Source organism: Talpa occidentalis, unplaced genomic scaffold (assembly GCF_014898055.3).
Source record: "Talpa occidentalis isolate TD23 unplaced genomic scaffold, MPIMG_talOcc4v2.1 talOcc4.16, whole genome shotgun sequence".
NCBI lineage: Eukaryota > Metazoa > Chordata > Mammalia > Eulipotyphla > Talpidae > Talpa > Talpa occidentalis.
In genome coordinates, this window is record NW_023601653.1 from 8,193,095 (window position 1) to 8,213,008 (window position 19,914).

At 53.5% G+C, this 19,914-nt stretch overlaps 1 protein-coding gene across 1 annotated transcript in view; it reads left to right on the top strand.

Moving 5' to 3' along the window:
- Window positions 1-1,608: 1,608 nt before the first annotated feature.
- Window positions 1,609-19,914, top strand: part of LARGE1 (LARGE xylosyl- and glucuronyltransferase 1) — a 436,269-nt gene continuing 417,963 nt past the window's right edge. Inside the window, exon 1 of the mRNA XM_054696078.1 lies at window positions 1,609-1,642. The gene's annotated coding sequence lies outside the window, so the exon portion shown is untranslated. The remainder of the gene's footprint in view (window positions 1,643-19,914) is intronic.

The window sequence follows — 19,914 nt, forward strand, 5'->3', positions numbered from 1 at the left end:
CAGCTGGAGTGCACGCCCGGCGCCCCACCTGCGTCCCGAGGCTGGGGGGCTGCACGTCCGTGCACGGGCTGTTGCGCGCGGGGCTCTGCGCCAGAGGCAAGAGCAAGACCGAAACGGGAACGGGAAGAGGGCGGCTGTGCGTTCTCGGGGTGCGAGGGCGAAGACAGGCAGCGCCCCCGCGAGCCTCCCGGGCCTGGCCCCGGTTCTTGCACACGGAGCTCCGGGGGTGCTCCCGCCGCCCCTCGCCCCGGCCCCCCGCCGCCCTGGCTGCTCCACACCCTGCCCACCCCCCGAGGCGCGGCGCCCCAGCGGGCGTGGAGGCGGGGAAACTTCGTGCCCCCCACGACGGCGGCTGGCCCGGGGCGCGGCCGGGCGCCCGGCCCTGCGAGCCCGCGAGCGTCCCTGCGCGGCAGCTGCGGCCCGGCCCGGCCTCCCTTCCCCCTCTTTCCGCCAGGCTGGCCAAGCCGGAGGCGGCCGGGAGCGGCCGGGGTGGGGGCAGCAGGGCGGGGAGCTCGCGGCTGGCACCCCTTCCTCCCGACCCGCCTGGAATCCGGCTCCGGGTGTTGCGTCCGCCCCTGTGCGAGCCGGAGCCCGGGGGGCGGGGCCTCCCTCGGGGGCGGGGCCTGGGCGGGGCGGGCGGCCGGGCCGCGCGGCAGCGGCGCGGGCTATTGGCCGGCCGCGCGGTCACGGGGTGGGGGCGGAGCCAGGGCGGCCCCGGCCCCGCCCCCCGGAGCCCGGCCCGGCGCGGGCCGCAGCTGCACGGACATGACACAGACGCGCCGTCGCCGCAGCTGCTGAGCGGGACCCGCGCCCCGGGCACGCGGCGGCGGGGCCGGCCGGACGATCCCCGCGCGCGCCCGCCCGCCCGCCGCCGCCGCCCGCCCGCGCCGCCCCGCCCGACCGGGCGCGGGAGGCGGGGATCGCGCCCGGCTCCGGCTCCGGCCAGCGGCGCTCGGCGGCCGGCGCCGGCTGCAGCGGCCGCCCGGCTCCGCGCCCCGGGCCCGGCTTCCCGCGCGGCTCGCGGGCGGCGGCGGCCGGGGCTGGGGCGCGCGCCCCGCGGCCGCCCGGCACCCCGCACCCACCGCGCGGCGCCCCGCCCCCGCGCCGGTGACCTTCCCGGGGCGCCTCCCCGGCCCCGCGCCCCCGGCCGGCGCCCCGGGCCGGCGAGGCCCTCTCGGCGCCCGCTCCCCGCGGAGCCGCGGAGCGGCGGGCGGCGCAGGCCGGGCGGGGGCGCGCGGGCGCCGGGCGCCGGGGCTGGGGGCGCGGCCGCGCACGCCCCGCCGGCCGGTGCGGGCAGGCCCTGCCCGGAGGGCGCCGCGGCGGGCGCGGGCGGGGGAGCCGGAGCCGCCGCCCGGCGCCCCCACCCCGGACCAGCCCGGGCGGGCGCAGGCCCCGGCCCGCGCGCGGCACCCCGGCCGGGGCGCACCCCGAGCGCGAGCGGCCGCGGGCGGCGGCGCCGGCGGCAGAGGAAGCCGGGCAGGGCTCGGCTCGGCGGCCCGCGCCCCCCCGCCGCGCCCGGAGCCGGCGCCGCCCGGGGCTGCACTTGCACCGCTGCTCGGACGAGGACCCGGCCTGCGGGGGCCCCGACCCGCGCGCCCCGCGCCCCCGCGGCCCCCGGCGCGGGGCGGCAGCCACGGCCGAGGTAAGAGTCCCGGGGTGCCGGCGAGCCCCGGGGGCGCCCCGGCGAGATGCGCTGGACAAGTTCTCCGAACCTGTGGCTCGTCCCCCGGGAGCCGGGGCGCCCCCTCCGCTGCCAGGGCCCCGGCCCTGCACTCGCCACCCCCGCGTCCCTGGGGCCCCGGGACCTGTCCAGCGCCCGCCCCGCCCTGGCCGCCCTGGCCGCTGCCCGGGCGAGCGAGGAGCTGCCGGGGACACCCGGGGGGGAGCTCCCTGCGCCGCGCCCTGTCCCCCACCTTAGCTGCATGCACCTGTGCTGTGGGGGGACCTGCTGCCCTTGCAGCCGACCCTCTGGGCGGCCCCCACCTGCCTTCCCGGGGTGCTCTTGGGGAACTTTTCCTGGCTCCGGCCGCCCGGCGTCCAGGCTGAGTCTGGGGGTGCAGCCGCAGCTCGCTAGTCCCTCCTGCACGGGGGGGTGGGGGGGTGGGGGGGGTGGGTGGCCGGCAGGACTCCCTGCCGAGTGACCGTCCCCTGGACGAGGCTGCGCTGCGGAGCGGCCAGCGAGCTCAGCCTGGACAGACGCACGGGGGCCCCTCTTTCTGCAGGGTGGCCGGCTGGCGCCGAAGTTTGTGCCTTCTTGTTGTGTTCACTGTCTTATGGCTGGTTTTGAAATTTTCCTCCTAAGAAGGCTCGGTTCTCCCAGCCTCCCCTCGCCTGTTTGAGGTTTATTAAACCTGTGAGCTTCCCCTGGAACCATCCGATTTTAAATGGGTCACTTCGGAAGAACAGATTTTTGCTTCTGCATTGAATCTACCCCCCCCCCTCCCCACCACCACCCCTTTAGTGGGGATGAGGTTTTTGGCCCCTGAGCTGATGGACCTCAGTAGAGCAGGCTCCGCCGAAATCGGAATCCGTGAGTTTTGTCACTCAGTCCATTAAAATGATCTCCTGCGGGAGCAAAACAGCAGCTTGCATTTTCTGTGACTGTCACAGGAAGTTTTACGGGGTCTTATGTAAGTGCCCCCATAGAGAGGGGGAGCTGCCTTCTTGGGGGGGCCTCTGGGTGAGGGGCAGCTGGGGTGTCCCCTCTCTTCAATGCAGATGCGTCCCCTCTGGCAGGGTAGAAGCCCAAAGTGCTTATTCACTCCGTGTGGCAGGCAGTCAGCTCAGGTTAATTTTTCTCCTCACCTCTCCTGTCTTCCCACCTCCGGAGTCAGCTTTGATAGACTTAAGATAAGGGAAGATTCTAAATTAGGAAAAGAGCAAGTGGTGGTTTCTTTTCTCATCTCTCACCAATGGGTGACATGAATGAATTACTCGCGGACACGCCGAGTCCTCACTGGGGCTGAAAAAACAACAACAAACTGGTTTTAAGCTTTCACACATCCCTTAGGATACCTTTATTTTCCAGGAGTACTTGAGTGAAAATTGCTTGAGGAGAACACGCATTTATCGAGCTTGGCCCTGTGAATTGCACCCCGGGAAGAAAACCCGCTGGAACGGAGAGGCAGAAGTCATCAAGATTTAGGTCTTAGTGAGTTTTCAACAGTTGGTGGGGAAGGAGCCTCCACCCCCAGGATAGAGAGCTTTTTAAAGAACTGATTATACCCCTGGACAGTGGGCAAAAGCCACTAACAAGTGGGGGCACCCTCAACTCCCTTGATGCAGCTTGCGGGGTGATGGGGACTGTTTGGGGTGTGTGAGTGTGTGATGCACATTCCTCCGTCCTTTGAAACATGTCTTGAAGGACCTTGGAAGTGAAACGAAAGGTGTCTTCATCGTCTCCTCGTAGGTGCCAGGAGTGTTTTCGTGCCTTGGGGTGGGTGCCCCGGCTTCCTTTGGTCTGGGTTCCTGAGCCGCGCTGGCAGCTTGCAGGAGCCTGCTGCATCCTGGAGTCACCTACAGTGGCAGGACACTAGGGGGGACTAGTTTTCTATTCCACACGAGCACCCGTGCTACAAAAGGCTATGGTTTATTTTAGGGCTCAGACACGAACTTTCTGGCACCCAGCGCTGGCTGGCACTGAGGGGATTCCGGATGCATCAGCCGTGGGCCTGCTCACCCTTGAGGGGTCATTTGCGCAGCTCCGCACAGGTTAACTGCACGGTGTTGTGAGAGGCTCAAAGCACACAGAATCTCTAAGTATAGGAGGGCTGTAAATTTTAGGGAAACAGAACCTCCTGCAACGCCAGCCTTTGGGCATCAGACCGTGTTCACTTTTAACTCCCTGAGGCTTTGTCATCGTAACTCCCCCTCTCGTGTTTGGAGTGCTCATCCCCTGCGGTCTTCATAAAATCACATTACCTTTTGTTCTAGGCGGAGTCTAGGATGGACTCCATTAAACTTCAGATTTCTCACTGTCACCCCCTTCCAAGTACTTCCCTGTCGTCGTACAGAGATGTCACAACATCAGACAGGAGCGTTGCATTTTCACCTCACGTAATCTCGCGCTTTTAATATTAAATCATTAATGTCTAGGTTTCTTCCATCGGAACTGGAAGATAATTCTCTTTCGCTGAGAAACAAGGGCGGTCCGATTCCCCAGATTTACCCTGAGTGGCTGAGTCTTTTCCAGCTGACTCCAGAGGTGCACACACAGGAGCGGAGGGAGGGGCTGGTCCCCCCGAAAGGCAAGTGTCACCTACATTCAGGTCTCACTAGATGCTGCGAGGCTCAGCTCCCCATATGGCGTCAGACTCAGTGTTTGGAACCTGTGAACCTGCTTGGGGTATTAGGTTTCCCTGAACCCTGGGGTCTGGTTGACCTTTACCCCTGTGTAGTGCGCCTGTTTGGTAGTTTAAGGGGCCCTATCATTGTGGTCTGGGGGAAATGGTCAGAATAAAGCTTTTTTCTTTCTGCTATTGAGGCCTTGTAGATTGATTCTCAAAGGTGCAGTGTAGTCAAGGGGAAAGAGACTGGAACAGGAAAATACTACTGTGCTTGCCACTGAGCATCAACTAGTGCAAACTGGTCCTGGAGAAAATCTATACTGTATGCCTAAGGCATGAATGAAGTCTTGTGAATTTCAGAGAAGCTGGAGGGCAGACATAGAGTAAGAAGGTGAGGCAGGGTCCTGGCCTTCGTTAGCGTCTGTGAGTAAGATGAAGGTGTCTTTGCAGCCAGGGATTCTCAGAGGATGGGGAGCAGATGGGGGGACAGGGATGTGGGACCCAGGGGACTGAGCATTCCAGGTATCCTGACACTGGCACACCTTGGTGATACAGTCTTGATGAGGTCTTGATGCTCCTCTGTGGAGCACTTGACATTGACCGTGCTCAGGTATTCTGGGCCTTTGTGGCCACATAGAACATTTGGACAGCAGTAGGCAGCAGCAAAGGTAAGGCTTCATTCACTGTGTTTCACTTTAGTTCAACAAATAATAATTGAACATCTGTTATGTGGCAGGTCAAGGTACAGGGGTTCCACATTTAGAGTGTGGTCTTTGGGGAGCGACAGACATGGAACCATTGCTAGGATTGTAAGCTCGAGCACCCACATTTGTTCAGAGGATGAGTCTGAGTTTGCCAGGTTGGCAGTAAGGAAGGGCATCTAGGCAGAAAGACCAGCATGGAAACGTTAAAGTGTATGTGTGTGTGCAGGACAGTCAGTAGTTAGCGGGGCTGGTAGCTGGGATGTTCTAGACGAGTGAAGCCTGGTGTTAGAAGGGAAATAATTTAATAGGATTCCATGCAGGGGGCTGTACCCTTGCTTCATGCTCCTTATATTCAAATGGTGGCAAGAATGGTTGCTGGATAAGATCCAAGAGTACTAGTTGATTATCCCACATTGTTATTAAAAACAGAAAAAAATTTCTTTTGTGTCCATTTTCCTTCTACATATAGCATTTTGCCTGTTCTTTAAAAAACTATTAGCAATGCAAATAAAGACTGGGTCCCTTATCAACCCATAAGTCTGCCCTCTTGTGTACATGAATTACTTCTGGGGCTTTCATTATGTGATTATGCAGCAGTGGGAGAAATGACAATGGAACTTGACAAATGATATAGTAGGGGGGAACAGTCCTCGGAGAGAACAAATTCTATTTTGTCAGACTTGCTTCTGGGTAGAGTTATGGACGCATTTAACACTGCAACACGCTTCTTCCATTGGGCGCAGTTCATTTCTGGCCTAAACTTTGCTGCTGGAAAAGGAGGAGATTTGTAACATTGAGGATGGGTGCCTGAGTGCATGTGTGCACATGTGTGTTATTTGGGGGTTGAGGAAAGTATATAGCGAGAAAGAAAAGCAGCACTCTAACTGCCAGAGGATATCAGAGAGAATGGAAAATCACAGTTGTAGCAGCCATCCCCAGGGCCAAATATGTTTAGTTTTGCAGAAGCAGAAGCCAGAAGGACAGTGGAAGTAAAAGAAGCATCTCTCTCTCTCTCTCTTGCTCAGTAACTAGGAATTTAGGGGCCCTCAGGGAAAGGACTATTCTAAGCTAGTTAGTGGCAAAGCTCACACTGCTTCCTTTTCCCATCTTCCTAGCTCTGAAATGGGCAGGTTACCTGCAAGTGTGCAATGCGGAGGAAAAGAATCCCACGGTCTTTCTTTGCCTGGCTGCTTGTAAGATTCTCTGTCACTGCAGACCTCACCAGAACATTTCTGATATTCACACGTTCCCAGGCTCTTCCCTGCCCACATCTCACATATGATGGGAACTTGTTGGTTTAGGAATGTTACACTATTCTTTGAGTGCTACTTGAGAACTCTGTGATAAAAGCAATGCTGAAAATTTTAATTGTTTCCAAGTTAAGCAGATAAAAGCTGAGTGGAGCAAAGCCTGGACTCCCAAGGGTGCCCTTTCTTTGGGCTGGAGTGGTTACCTCCTAGGGGTGAGTATGGAGGCAGGGATGCTTGGAAGAAAAATAGATGCAGGAAAGCAATTATGGAGAAGGACAGGTCAGGAAAAATGCAAACCCATTTCAGGTGATGCCTCCAGTATCTGGTAAGAAGGCTCCTTACCTGGCTGGCATAGCCCTCCTGTAGAGATAGGGCAGTGCCTATTGGCAAGAGGATATTTGAGTACTTGTGATGTAAATGCAGGGTTTGCTACATTTTTACTTCAGTGTTTAAGCTAAGTATAGGAGTACCTGATTTTAGGTGAGTGTGGCTTATGAAATCTGATCTTGAAAGCAAATAATTTAAGATCAGCGTTTGCTTGAGGTGCAAAAGGGTTTTTATTTTACAAAAGGGATTCATAGCAAGCCTCTTTTTAATAGCTCATTCCTTTATTGTATTCCAAATTATTTGATCAACATGATCATGATGAATGCTTTTGGGAGCCTCTCCTGTTACATAAAACCAAGGATTTTTCCAACATAAACTTTAAAAATGTTTTAACAAATGTCTCACTGGGTTTACCTGCCAGGGAGTCTGAGCTGGAACTCCCTCACACAGCTTTCCTAACCGCTAACCTGCCACATAGTATCACTTCATGGGCTGACTCCCTTGGGGTGCATTGCTTGTTTACCTAGAATTCTCCCTGGAGATGACAATCCCGAGGACCCCTTGGGTGGCTTCCTTCACCAGCCTCACATTCTGCCTCTAGGAACAGAGTCAGTAGTGGTTTAAGGACTCAACTTGGAAGAGTTTCCAGCATTCTGAGTTTCCATAATTGCTGAAACACCGCATTCATTTTGTTTGCCTAAGTTTATAGTAGAGGCGAGGTGTGTGAGACATTTAAAGAACTGAAACCATGCCTCCCTCCCGGTTCTTCCTTCCTCCAACCGAAATATCTAGGACTCTTCGTTGTTCCTTTATCTCTTATGAAAGTTTCCAAAACAGGATTTGTTCTAGGAATAAAAGAGACTGTAAGGCATTTGAGGCTCTCACGGTAATTTGGGGCAACCTGGCTTTGCCCATAATCACAGGCCAGGGCAAGACGGGAACATGTGGCCTCACCATAATTTTAGCTTCTCTCGTCACACCATGGGCTGGGCTTTGGGTGGGCAGCAAACACAGATGGCGGGGCCCCGTCTACTGGCAGAGGGTCCCACTTTTCTTCGAGCTTGTTGCAAGTACCAAGGCCAATCGGGGACAAAGGACTGGCCGCACCTTCCAGTGCTGCTCGGTAGCATCACCGTTTAGGGAGATTTACAGCAAAACACAGGCACGTGAGAGTTCTTTTCTTTCTCTTTCTCTTTTTATTTTTTCTTTCAAGTTTGAATTCAGCCCAGGATCCTGGGCTTTTCAGTGTTAGTCCCTGGTAGGGCTTGCTGTGGATGCCCTAAACACGTTTGTTATTCCTGAGTAAGGTTAACATTTCTGTGGCTAACTGGGCACCATCCCCTCGCCCCTGGTGTCTCCAGAACAGCTGCCTAGATCTTGAATGTGCCAGCGCTGTCTGTGCAGAAGCCTCCTTGTCTGATGTCAGCTCTCGGGAGGGGTATTTGGGGGATGCTTTGGGGGCCAGGAGGGGCGGGCAGCTTGCTAAGCAGGGCGATGCTGTTCCCACCTCTGGGCCTGGTGCCTGGTGCTTTAATAAGTAGTTGTGTCCACCCAGAAGGACTTCTTTTGTGGAGGGATGAGGACCCTGTTTTCAGGACTGGTGGGAGAGATGGGGGCTAGAGGTGAATGAGGGCCGGTGCCCTCTGGGCCTGGACTCCTTGAGCTCAGGAAGCTCCAGGAAGCTGTTTTTTTTTAAATGTGAAGGACATTTGTGATCAGCAAAATGAATTCTCCTGGGACTGACTTTGTGAAAAGATCAGGAAGTTCCAATACCGGAATGTACCCAGTGTTGTCTTTCCCTGTAGATTTTAGGGACTTTGACTTACCTGGCGGGTGGGGCCTGGCAGGATCCAGAGTCTGGTCACGTGTACATGGCAGGTTGCCTTGAACGTGACTTTGCAAAGTGTTTCAAATACACCAAGCCTAATGCTGCGGCACTGGCAATGACCATGAACATGACCAGTGGGCACTGGGGCCATCAGGAGGATGAGGGCACTCAAGGACCTGGAGGGAGGGACTCAGATGCTCTTTCATTGGCTCATTTTGGGTCATTTCCTTCTGAAGGCAGTGCTGCGGGCGGGTGGGCTGACTTCCCCCTTTCCGGATGGGGAAGCCGAGGCTTGCCCAGGTGGCTCAGCCATGCAGCTTGGCCAGGACTTGGCTCTCTGCTGGTCAGGTGCCTTGGTCTGTGTCTCAGCGCTGCCCTCTCCCCTGGCTTCTCTGCCTCGATGCTTGTCCTGAATTCCTCCGCAGATCTCCGGGCCTATCCTGTTGGCTGTTGCCATGTTTCCCCACGTGGGCGTGTACCTGCTGGTCCCTTCGCTGGGCTAAACTCCCTACCCTCTCTCTCCTCTGTCTGGTTGCATCTCTCCTGCCTCCTCCCTGTGCCTTCACTCCTTCTACCTCCACCTCGCCGTGTGCACTAAGCTCCTACTACGTGCAGGTCCCAGCTGGTGAGGCTCATTGAGGTGAGATGAGCTGGTCACCTCGTCTTGGTCAGGGAGATCCGTGTTCATAAAGGGTGAATGAAGGGCAAGTGGCACCATGTGCCTTTGTGTTGAGAGAAACAGAAGAAAATACTAGCTCTGGGTCTGCATGAAGAAGAGCTGGAAGAATATGGGGAGAGAGGAATGACCCCCAAGATCCCAGAGGCTGAGCTGTGCTCTTCTGCCCGGCTCTGCAAATACCTGCATTTGTTTCGTATCCCCTCATCACGTGGCAACTCCTGGGGTGCCGTGACTCCATCACGCCCGTCTTGCACCCATGGGAGCATCCCGATACGTTTCTAGCATGTAGGATCCTTCAGTAAACATTTATTAAATAAGTCGAAAGCCTCCTCTTCTTGCCCACCAGGAACATAATTGGAGAGATTGGAAAAAATGTGCGCTAAGTTGAGTAACAATAGAAGATTCAAATGAACAGTTCGGAGCCACCACGGAAATGAAGTGGCTTACTGAGGCTGAAAGTTGATGGGAACTCGGAGGTGGGAGTTTACTTAGCTGCTTAAACTCAGTGGAGGCAGGATTGGATTTGGGTTTTTGGATCCAGGATAATTAAAACCTGAATGGGAGAATTCAAGGGCAGAAGCGGGGCCGTGTCTGATGGACAGATGCACACATATGTGCTTTTGGGTTTTAGACGAGCCAGCTTGGGTTTCTGTTAGTAAAGAATCGGGGATGATGTGAGCAAACCAGTTGGGGCTGTGGGCTGTGAGAGGCCAGGCTGGCCTTGGAGGATGGAGTGTTACAAGCTCTATTTCAGGAAGATGAACGTGGTAGTAATACTATTTGGGATAAAATTGGAGGGAGGTCAAAAAGCCTCCAAAAGCTGGGAGGTCACTGAGGCCTCAGCCTTTTCCTATGGGAAGTTTTGCTGGTTCCTGTGGGACATTTTAAAGACTAATGGGCTAGAACCATCACAGTAGGACGGAAACCCAGGGAAGCTTCTGAATTTTGGTGTGGATGTCCGAGATGGTTTTCATTGCTTTCTGGACACCCTCCTCCTTGGAATCAAGTTCACCTGTGACATTAGCCCTAATTCTTAAAATAGCACTTTCTCCTTTGGCTTGGCTGGCCCTGGGCTGAGTGCAAAGACACTCTCTTGAGCCTCTTATTTTGGGGGTTTGTTCAAATGAGCCCTGTATTGTAGAGCAACCTTCTTCTTATTCTTGGCTGACACCTGATAAGGGAGGTAGTACAGAATATTCTTCTTTTCCTCTTGAGTAGTTCCAAAGCAGCTGTGGAGAGCTGCGAGCAAAAGGATTAGAGCTCTGACATCTGGGTTCCTGACTCACCTTAAAATTGGAGCCTGCAAGATTCTTCCCATGACCAGTGGTGTTTCCTCTGCCTGGGGAGGAGCCTGCTGAGAGATTACACACACTTTTCAGAATTGTAGAGTAAGCCATTCTGGATCACAGACTTCTTCAAGTGGGATGGTCCAATCCCTATAATCTATCCTTAAAGAATGTTCTGTGTATTGACCTGCATTGACTATTGGCCATTGGAAAGCAGCCAACTTTCTTACCAGGACACACAAAGCTGGTTATGAACTGGCTCCTGCCTTTCTCTGCAGCCTTGTCTTCTCTCACCCCGTTTCATGTATCACCAATCCCTACCTCCTTTGTTATCTTCCTTACTGGCTGTTTCCTGCCACACCTGCCAGGCTGTGCCAGACCTCTCCTGCCTGAAAAGCTCTTCCCCTCTTTATCTGTCCAGGACACCTCCATTTTTCCTTCAAATCCCAGCTCAGGCTGTCTGTCCTTCCAGACTTTTCCTTGCACAGGCTTTGCTGCTGTATCTCCTGCACCAGCGTCACAGTGCGTCCAGCTGGTGGGAGTGTGGGAGCTCTCAGCAAACACCCCATCCTGTGACTCTGGGGGATCTTCAGTGACTGACCATGTTTCGAGCCTGCTCTCTACTGGTTAGCATGGTAGGGTCCAGGCTCCAGTGCACATGCTATCCGGGCATGATGGAACCTTCCTGCTGGACCTCGAGTGTTGTGCTCCACTGCAGGGGCACCTGGGGTGGAGGTGAGGGGGTCGATGAGCTTCATTCCTGACTCTAAGGAATGACTCTAAGGAATGTGTGCCCCTGGCCAATGGCCACAAGGGAGGTGAGACTTCGCGGGGCACCTTGATGCCTGTAAGGAATGCGACAGTGATGAGGAGAGGGGCCTTTGTCCTCTCTCCAGAAAAGTCTTCGTGCAAGCCCGCAGCTGAATATTGAAGGGGCCGCGATCGTGGGGAACTGGAACCTGGAACAGCCTTTGGCTTGAGCCTTTGCTGCGCCCTTTCTCTCGGTCTGCGTATTTCCATCCTGTCCGTTGCCACCACCTTCGCCCCTCTTCTGTTTGCAGCCTTTTCTGTGCTTTTGCTGCCTTTCCATTTCCCCAGGTCTTCGGCCTCCTCTTTTTTCTTCTCTTAGAACTTTTAAACTCAGATGGAGAAGACCAGTCCTTGGGAGTAATCGTCAGACAGTCGAAAGCTCAGTTTTCTTCAGGTCACAGCAGGCCTTTCCCTCCAGCGTTTGATTCTTTCTCACGACGCTGTTGGCCCCTCGATGCTGATGGCGCCTTTGACCGCGGTTTCTGGTGACTAGGCTGGTTCTTGAGCGAGTCAGTTGCAGGCTGGCATTTATAATTGATGGAGAAACCACTGGATAGTGGTGGGGCTTGGGGAGGGAGGATTTGAGCAGAAACTCAGTTTGAGGGCCCAGGAGTCTTCCCCTGCTCACCATGTGCTTGTGTTGGAATATTTTGGGCTGCCTCAAGTGTCTGTGAGTCCATTCGGGTTGTTAGTGCTCTGCCCTTGTGAGCCAGGCATCAGTGTGGCGTGACTGGGTTTATGTAGGAAATCACAGAGGAGTGAGTGAGGAGGCCCAGGCTTAGGGAAGGAGGGTGCGAGCCCCGAAGTGGCCGAGCTTTGTGGGTCTGCACTTGGCATGGGCATTGCTGGACCATGGCTCATGGGACCTGCTGCTTTTCCAGAGCCTGTCAGATCTAATCACAGCAGGGGATCCTTTCTCCGAACTTAGTTTTTGACATTTTCTTTTTGCCTCTGCTTGGGTTTGTCCATAACTCCTGTGGAAGCATCAGTTTTGAGCTCTTGAAATCTGTTAATGTGTGTGTCATGCTTAGGACAGAGCCTGCGCACAGAAAGCACCCAGGATTAGCTGCTGTCATTGGTGGCGTTATTTAGAGCTTCTCTCCAGTTTCTCCCCGCTCCCTGCTCTTCACCCCTTAAGGTGGGTGTACTTGGAAAAACAGAACAGATGGCTTTCTGGGGTGAGGAGGGGACCACCTTCTGTCTCTTTTTAACCCTGCCCAGGGTTCTCAGAAAGTCTGCAGGGGCCCTGGAGGGAAAAGCATACAAGAACCGTGGTGCAGGTCAGAGGTGCAGGAGGTGAGAGGATTCACCAGAGACAGAGTAGGTAGCCGAACAGGTGTATTGTAGGGTAAAGTAAAAAAGCATCAGGCTTTTCTGCCCTCCCGTCATTGGGATTGATGATGGATCCCTGTGGTCCTGGGTGCATGCCTATTGGCAGGCACCTGGAGTGGGGTGTGGTCATGTGTAGGTGGATATACCTGTGCTGAGAGACTGGGCTTATAAGGGCCATGTCACAGGGATGCCAGCAGAACCATGAGAGGAGCAGAGAACAAGGCCACGAGAGAAGGCCGGAGAGCCCAGAAAGAGAGAAGACTCGCTGGGGGCTGGGAGGCCTGCTAGCCTCTTGGCCCCCCCGCCACTCCCCTCCCCATACCTCTGCCTGCCACGTACCCTGTAAAATCCCAATAAAAGCCTGAAAAGCCACCGAGGGCTCCAGGATTCTCTCCTTCACCTGTCTGCTCCAGTCATAGAGACCCTGCACTATGTCATCCTGCTACTACATGTATCTACTGAAATACACTGCTGAGGGGAGCAGCGGGAGAGGTAGGAGAGGCCTGCGGTGCCATGTGGGTAGTTCCTTGGCCGGGGATCAAACTCATGCTGCAGTTGCTGGCGATAGCTTCACAGTGCTGCACCTTTAACCCCTGTGCCGCCAAGGAGGCTCTGCTTAACAGTATTTCAGATAGCAGTCATGGTAATAAGGGTGCTCACCATCACAGTTCCCGTGACCGGCTGCTTCCTTTGTGCTGGGCAGCCGAGCTCTGCTGCGCGTGCGGGGATACTCCCTGCAGCCCTCTGAGCTGGGCAGTTGTGTGGACAGGTGAGAAGAGTGAAGGTCATGGCCTCTGTACCTTGCCAAGTGATAAAGCCAGAGACTGGAGCCCAATTCTGTCCCCAGAATATGTCTACTTAATCCCTGCCCCACAGCCCACTAGCCCGGCTTGACCCTGGAGTCTGCAGACCCTGGGGATACAGGAGACCATGCTATGGAGACACAGGTGAGGAGAGTTAAAATCGATTGCCCGTGCCCGCCAGGTGCGTGGCATTTCCCCTACCCTCTTGCCCAGGCGTCCTGCCCCAGGTGTCCTGCGTGAAGGCACATCTCTTACCCAGCTCTGGCCTGGTTCTCGTGCTTTGCTCTGGGAGTAAAGCCTCGAGGGGCCACCAAACAAAGGAAGCACACGGAGCTGGGTGTGGGCGCCTCCTCATCAAAGCATGCCGGCATCTTGCCCCTCTCCTGTCTCTTTTCCCCATTTCAACATAGCCGGGTGTCTGGGTGCCTTTCTCGAGCAAAGGAATCATGTAAAAGTTGTCAGGTCTTGAAAACTCACTTACTCTTGAATATTTAAAATGAGTGATGGGTGTCAGATTCCTACAGGCCATGTGAAAATGGGATGTGAAAGTTTTATTTTAAAATGTTAATGTTTACAATATGCTCAAAATTATATCCTTTGAAATGATCCTGCTTCTGATGGAAACTTTAGATGTCAGCCTAAAAATAGGTGAGGTGGTGCCAGTTTTTCGGAGTCTCAGAATTCAACAAAGCCCAGAGATCCTCGCCCTGTCCTTCTCCCTGAGATACTAAAGTTTCGAGTGGGCAACTCATAAGCTGGTTTCTGCCACAGACCCTTCCGTGGCAGATTCATTTTCATAGAATTTCAGGACATCAGTGTCTCCTAAAGGTCATATGTGGCACCTGTAATTAAGCCCCCTTGAAATTACATGGGGTTTCAGTACAATGTAAACATAGTTTAAGTTTCGATAAAACTTTGCTCTATGTAGGGCCTCCCTGGTGGCGCAGCAGTTGAGTGCTGGGTTGCGAAGCTGCCCGCAGCCTCTGCAGCGCTGGTTCCATCCCCGGCCACTGGTGAGGGTCCTGCATGGTGCGCAGACCTCTCCTGCTGCCCGCTGCTCCCCTCAGCAGTGTACTTCGTCGGTCTGCCTGTTCTGCTCTCCGTTCTGGCTCTGGTGAATTCTCTCACCATCCCGCGCTTCTGACTGTACCCAGTGCTTGTATAAATAAATAAATAAATAAATAAATAAATAAATAAATCTTTAAAAAAAGAAAGAAAGAAAAAAACCCACATAAAAAAAAAAATGCACAAACTTTGCTCTATGTAGCTGGACATCATATGTACCAGATCATATGTGCCAGGACTCCGGCATCAGTGAGAGAAACCCAATTCACGTTGGCATCAAACGACGACAGCAGTAATAATAATAATGATAATGATCATAATAATAACTTTAAAAATGGACTTTATCTGCTCAAGTAACTGAAAAAATAGAATAAAGCGTCAGGCACAGTTGGATCCAGGCTCTCAAACAGCATCCTGGGGTCCTTGTTCTGTCTCTCGGTTCTGCTTTCTTCTCTGTTGACTCCATCCTCAGGCCGTGCCCCCAGTGGGGTGGCACAGATGGTCCTCAGGAGTCGCTGGCTTCCATCCTGCTCATCTCGCCATCGCAAGCGAAGAAGCACATCTTTTTCTTCCATCTGGTTGTGATCTGGCTGGAAGGGCTGAGATCACATCCCTGGCGCTGGTCAGAGAAGGTCCAGCCCTGATTGGGTTGCTGGGAGAGTGGGAAGGGATGGTTCCCGAAGAGGAGCTGGGCAAACAAAAATCCTCAAAACGTTCAGCAGGGAGACTCACCCGAGCTCTGGGAGACATCCAGCTGGACACAGGTCTCCCCGGAACCCTCTTGTTCTCCTGCAGGTGCTTCCTTTACGCACACTACCAGCTGGCACGGTTACCCTTAGGGGACCCGCTTTGCTGACAGTGATGTGAGTGATAACATCAGTCCCCTGCTTGACAACTTCAACCCTTTTAAAGAAGTGCCAGACCATCCCTGAATTAGGGTTTTTTGTAATTTTTTTTTAAAAAGACCATTAGTTGTGGATTAAAAGAAACTAAGAACAGTAACTTTCCGCCTGTGTTAGTTTGCTAGGGCTGCCATATAAAAGTGCTGCAGGCCAGACGACTTAAACCAGAGAAGTGAACCTTGTCGTGGTTCCAGAGGCTGGAAGGCCAAGATCAGAGTTTTCCTGAGACCTCTCTCCTTGGCTTGTGGATGTCAGTTTTCTTCCCATGTCGTCTCCACATGGCTGGCCCCCTGTTCCTGTCTGTGTCTTCATCTCCTCATAAGGTCACCAGGCTCCCCTGTGGTAGCCCCAATTAACCTCAGTGACCTCTTTACAGCCCTGTCTTCTGCCCAGTCATATTCTAGGATCTGGATGTCAAGACTTCAACACATGAGTTTTAGGGGACATCATAACACCCTCTGTTGTTTTAACACCCCTGCCTGGGTGACATTTTGAAAAATAACATATAAACCTTTTTTGAAACACAAATTAGTAACAGCCTCACCGGCTGCAAATGCAAACTTTCAAGGCTGGTGATTTTGATGCAGAGTTTCTTAGCTGGCTGCACTTTTCCCTATAACAGGAACAGGGAGAAGACAGACTGCTCAGGTGAGAGTTATGGGTTTGCCAAAAATGCTCGGGGTGGGAGAGGGAGAAGCTGCCTCTGTCTCCTCCTTAAGTTCCCTCTGCCTGTGCTGTTGTAGTCACAACTTCCCTGAAATCCCCTGATCCTTGACCTTGGTTGGGATGAGTTGTGCCACTTTTGGGGGGAGGGGCTAGGAGACTATGCCGAGGTTGGATTCTTGCATGAGACGATTAAGGCCGGTGTGCTTGACACTGCGTATCAGGGCCTGGCATGGTCTGGCTGAGGGCTCAGCAGTCCCCAGGCTGGTGAGAGACAATGAACACACGAGCCACCCACTCCCTGTGTCTTACAGATCAGAGTGGGCAAGTGGAGGGTTTCGTGAGTCCATATCATGCAAATCACTGAAGGACCACGTTGTGTCAGAAATCACTTTCCATTCATACCCACGGCTCATCTTCAAGCTGTTCCCATGACAAACTTGTCCATTATCTTCCTTTGCCAAGCAGTTGCCATTGTTCTCGCTCCTGTGTTAATTATTGTTTTAATATGGCTCGTGTGTTCGTTGTCTGGTGTGTGGATGTTTGCAGTGGCACATCACTGCTGAAAAGATGTGAGGAGCAAGGAGCAGCTTGTCAAATTGCAGTCTTTTCATGGCAAAATCCCAGACCTCCCTTCCCCCCACTTTTGCTGTTCTAACAGCCAGAAACTTTATGCGTTCATGCTTTGGCAAGCTGTTTGCTGCAGGACGTGGTTAAAATGCACGTCTGTTACCTGGGAGGAGGAGGATGAAGTCCTGCAAAAGCCAACCACATGGTCCAGTCCCGTCCTTCTGTCATGTGGCAGCGTGGACCGTGTTTATAAATAGAGCGTCTTCATCGGAAGTGGTCTCGGATTGAACAGGGCAGTGTGTGTTATGAATTGCTGTTATTTGCTCACTCACCTTGCACAGGCTGCTTACCTTCCCTGTAGGAGTGTCCTGTGCTGCTGTTCCAGAGCACCACAAACCAGGTGCATGGAGGCTTCCAGCCCAAATACCAGGTGTCTGCAGGGCCTGCTCTCTTTACGGCTCTCGGGGGGAAAACCTTCTCCCTTTCTGAGTTTGCAGGCAACTCGTGGCTTTAAGAAGCCTCGCCTTCCATCAGAGAGAGAGAGAGAGAGTGTGTGTGTGTGTGTGTGCGCACACGCGCATATACACGTACAATCATCTATAAATGAGAGATGGCATACCTGTGAATGTGTGCGGGTATATTTGTTTTATATTTGTTCTTTCAGAATTCCTTCCTGTTACCTTTCATTTTGTCAGCACTAGCATCTAAAGACTGGTTTTTGTTTTGTTCTTGATTCCATGTTTTATTTCTTCCACCTGAGCTCAGTCTTTGAGTTTGCCCCATGGAACTTGAAGCCTTGGTAGATAGCAAGTATGGCGATACCAGATACCGATGATGTACTGTTTTCATGTATTCATCCATTTACACCGTGAAAATGAAATAAGCCTGTTGTACCATAGGATGTTGTTCAGCCATGAAAAGGAAAGACGTGGTCATGTATGCTCCAATGCGGATAATTCTTAAAAATGTTCAGCTAAGTGAGACCGGTAGTAAGAGCACATATTTGTGATTCATCTCTGGGTTTCACATGGTCTTCCCTGCATCCTTTGTGTCCAGATTTACCCTTTTATACGGACACCAGCCGTCGTGGATTAGCACCTGTCCTAATGACCTTATTTTCACTTGAATTCTCTGGAAAGACCTGCTTTAATTCAGGTCACAGTGAGAACCCATTACTAACCCCGTGAACTTTATTTTCCCTTCCCTGTGAAACTAGGACCGACCCTGTTCCCACTGGCACCCTCAGGCTCAGGTGCAAGTCCCAGGGAGAGCACGGTGGACACTGCACCCCATGTGACCGCCCAATGTCCATGGGTCAGTGGTGAGCGTGCTTCCCAGCGGGTGGTGTCTGCTGGGCATTTGGGTCTGCGGCTTGGCATGTCTTGTGTGAATTTTCAATTAAACGTCCCGTGGGAGGTGTGGCTGTTTGACTTGAGCCATGTTCACTGGCAACTGGGGGCAAGTTGGTGGCCGATCCTGGGGTGGAGCGCCACCGAGGAAGGTCAGAGTTGTATCCCGAAGAGTCGGAGGTGGCACGTCCCTGGCCTGGCTGGCCACTCGCTGCTGCCCGGCGCTGAGATTTGCATGTCAGTTCCGAGCTGTGGGTCCCAAATACTGAATCTTTCACAAGAACACGAGAATGTGTGGTCATTTTCTTGGTTTGTTTTCAAGAATTCTATTTTGATATTCAGAAGCGGTTCCCCAGGGCAGAGGCTAAGAATGTGCTCAGAATGTGTTTCTCTCTGAGCTTCTAATAACTTGCTGTGGTAAGAAAAAAAAGATACCAAACATACAAACTCCAACCAGCTCTCCAGACCCTCACGCTGACATTTAAAAGACCTGGGACCGTAGCTTCCTTTCACATCCAGCGTGGTGCATGTTGCCAGCTGGAGGGACGGGCATCTCCTTGTGTTCTCTGAGATGTTTATGGTGCTGCAGGGACTGCAGGTCTCTCCCGCACAGGTGTTGGTGTCATTCTCATTAGCGGGACTGCCTTTTTGGGGCCTGCTGGTCCCTGGTGTTGCTGGGCTGGGTGCATCCCTGCATTTACTCACTCGGTGGATGCCCAACTATGGATCCTGTGTGTGCCAGGCACCGTGCTGGGCTCTGCAGTGAGAGGACTGAGTCCCTTCTTGCATGGCGCCCTCATTCCTGGTGACCTGCCTTGTTGTGACCCGTTTAGTTCGTCTCCAGGATCTCTGTCCTGTTTGCAGGCAAAACCCACCTCCCTTGCCACCTGCCGCCTGCATCCTAGGCTAAAAGCTACCATCTATCTAGCTCCACTGGGATTTATTGGGTTGTGGCACCAAATTTTGCAAAACCAGAGGCATCACCTTGTGAAAAGAACTTGTCTTTATTCCTCTCCCAACAGGCTGCTCAACGAACTTTTGATGAGCTGTGAAATCCAGCCCCTTTCTAACCTGAGAGAGCTTGTTACTTTTTGGCCTTTTCTGTGTTTGAGTCCTACATAGAGTATTTTGAGATCTGGGCAGCATTGGGTGGGTTTATGTCTGTGCCTCTTAGATGGCCGCTGAGGTTCTGGGATCAGTTGGGTGGCAGCCCTGTGCAGAAGTGCACTTTGCATGGCGAGTTTTTGCAGCCACTGATATGGGGATGCCTGAAGGACATTTGGCGTCTGCCTGCCACGTGGGGGCCACAGCAGCCACCTCTGGAAGAGCAAAGGGGATTCGTGGCCTGGTTCACCTCTGATGGGGACACATGTCGACGGGCCTGCTGTGACCCAGCATGTTTGTCTTTGGCACTTGTCACTCCACTCACTTCCAGTGGCTAAAGGCAGGAGGGGACTTGTTGATGGTGTTTGCCATTAGCTGTCCTGGTAAACAACTTCCTGGGGAACGAGGGGGCAGGCGGGAGGGTTTCTCTTTGCACGCGAAAGAGGGAAGAGGTGGAGGATTTCTTAAGACTATTGACAATTCCATAATGGGTCGGCTTCACCTTATAATGAATCTTGTTATGATTCTGCTGAGAAGGAGGAGAAAATATAAGTGTTACTGTGGCTTGAATTCCTTCCTCTGCTCTGAAGGGACTAAATAGGAGCTAAATTGGGCTCCAGAGACCAACTGGTTCCTTTCGTGCATGGGGACATGTCAGCCCAGGCTGGTCAAGGACTGTTCTACCCTCACACCAACTTAATGGTAAAGGCTAGAAGCTGTGACTCCCAGTCTCTCACTGTCTCCTTCCAGCCCAGGCTGCTTGCTCAGGATTCATTGGGCCTTTAAGGTTGTTTGAAGCTCTTATTGGTCACAGGTACCCACTGCTCCCTCCAGGAAATGACCTGGTCCTCCTGGTCGTGGTTGGAGACTTTGGGGGTGCAGCAATGCCACATGGGTGCCGGAGAGAATGACAGGGCCGGGTCTTGTTTTTGAAGCAGGGTCTCGTTGCTACGATT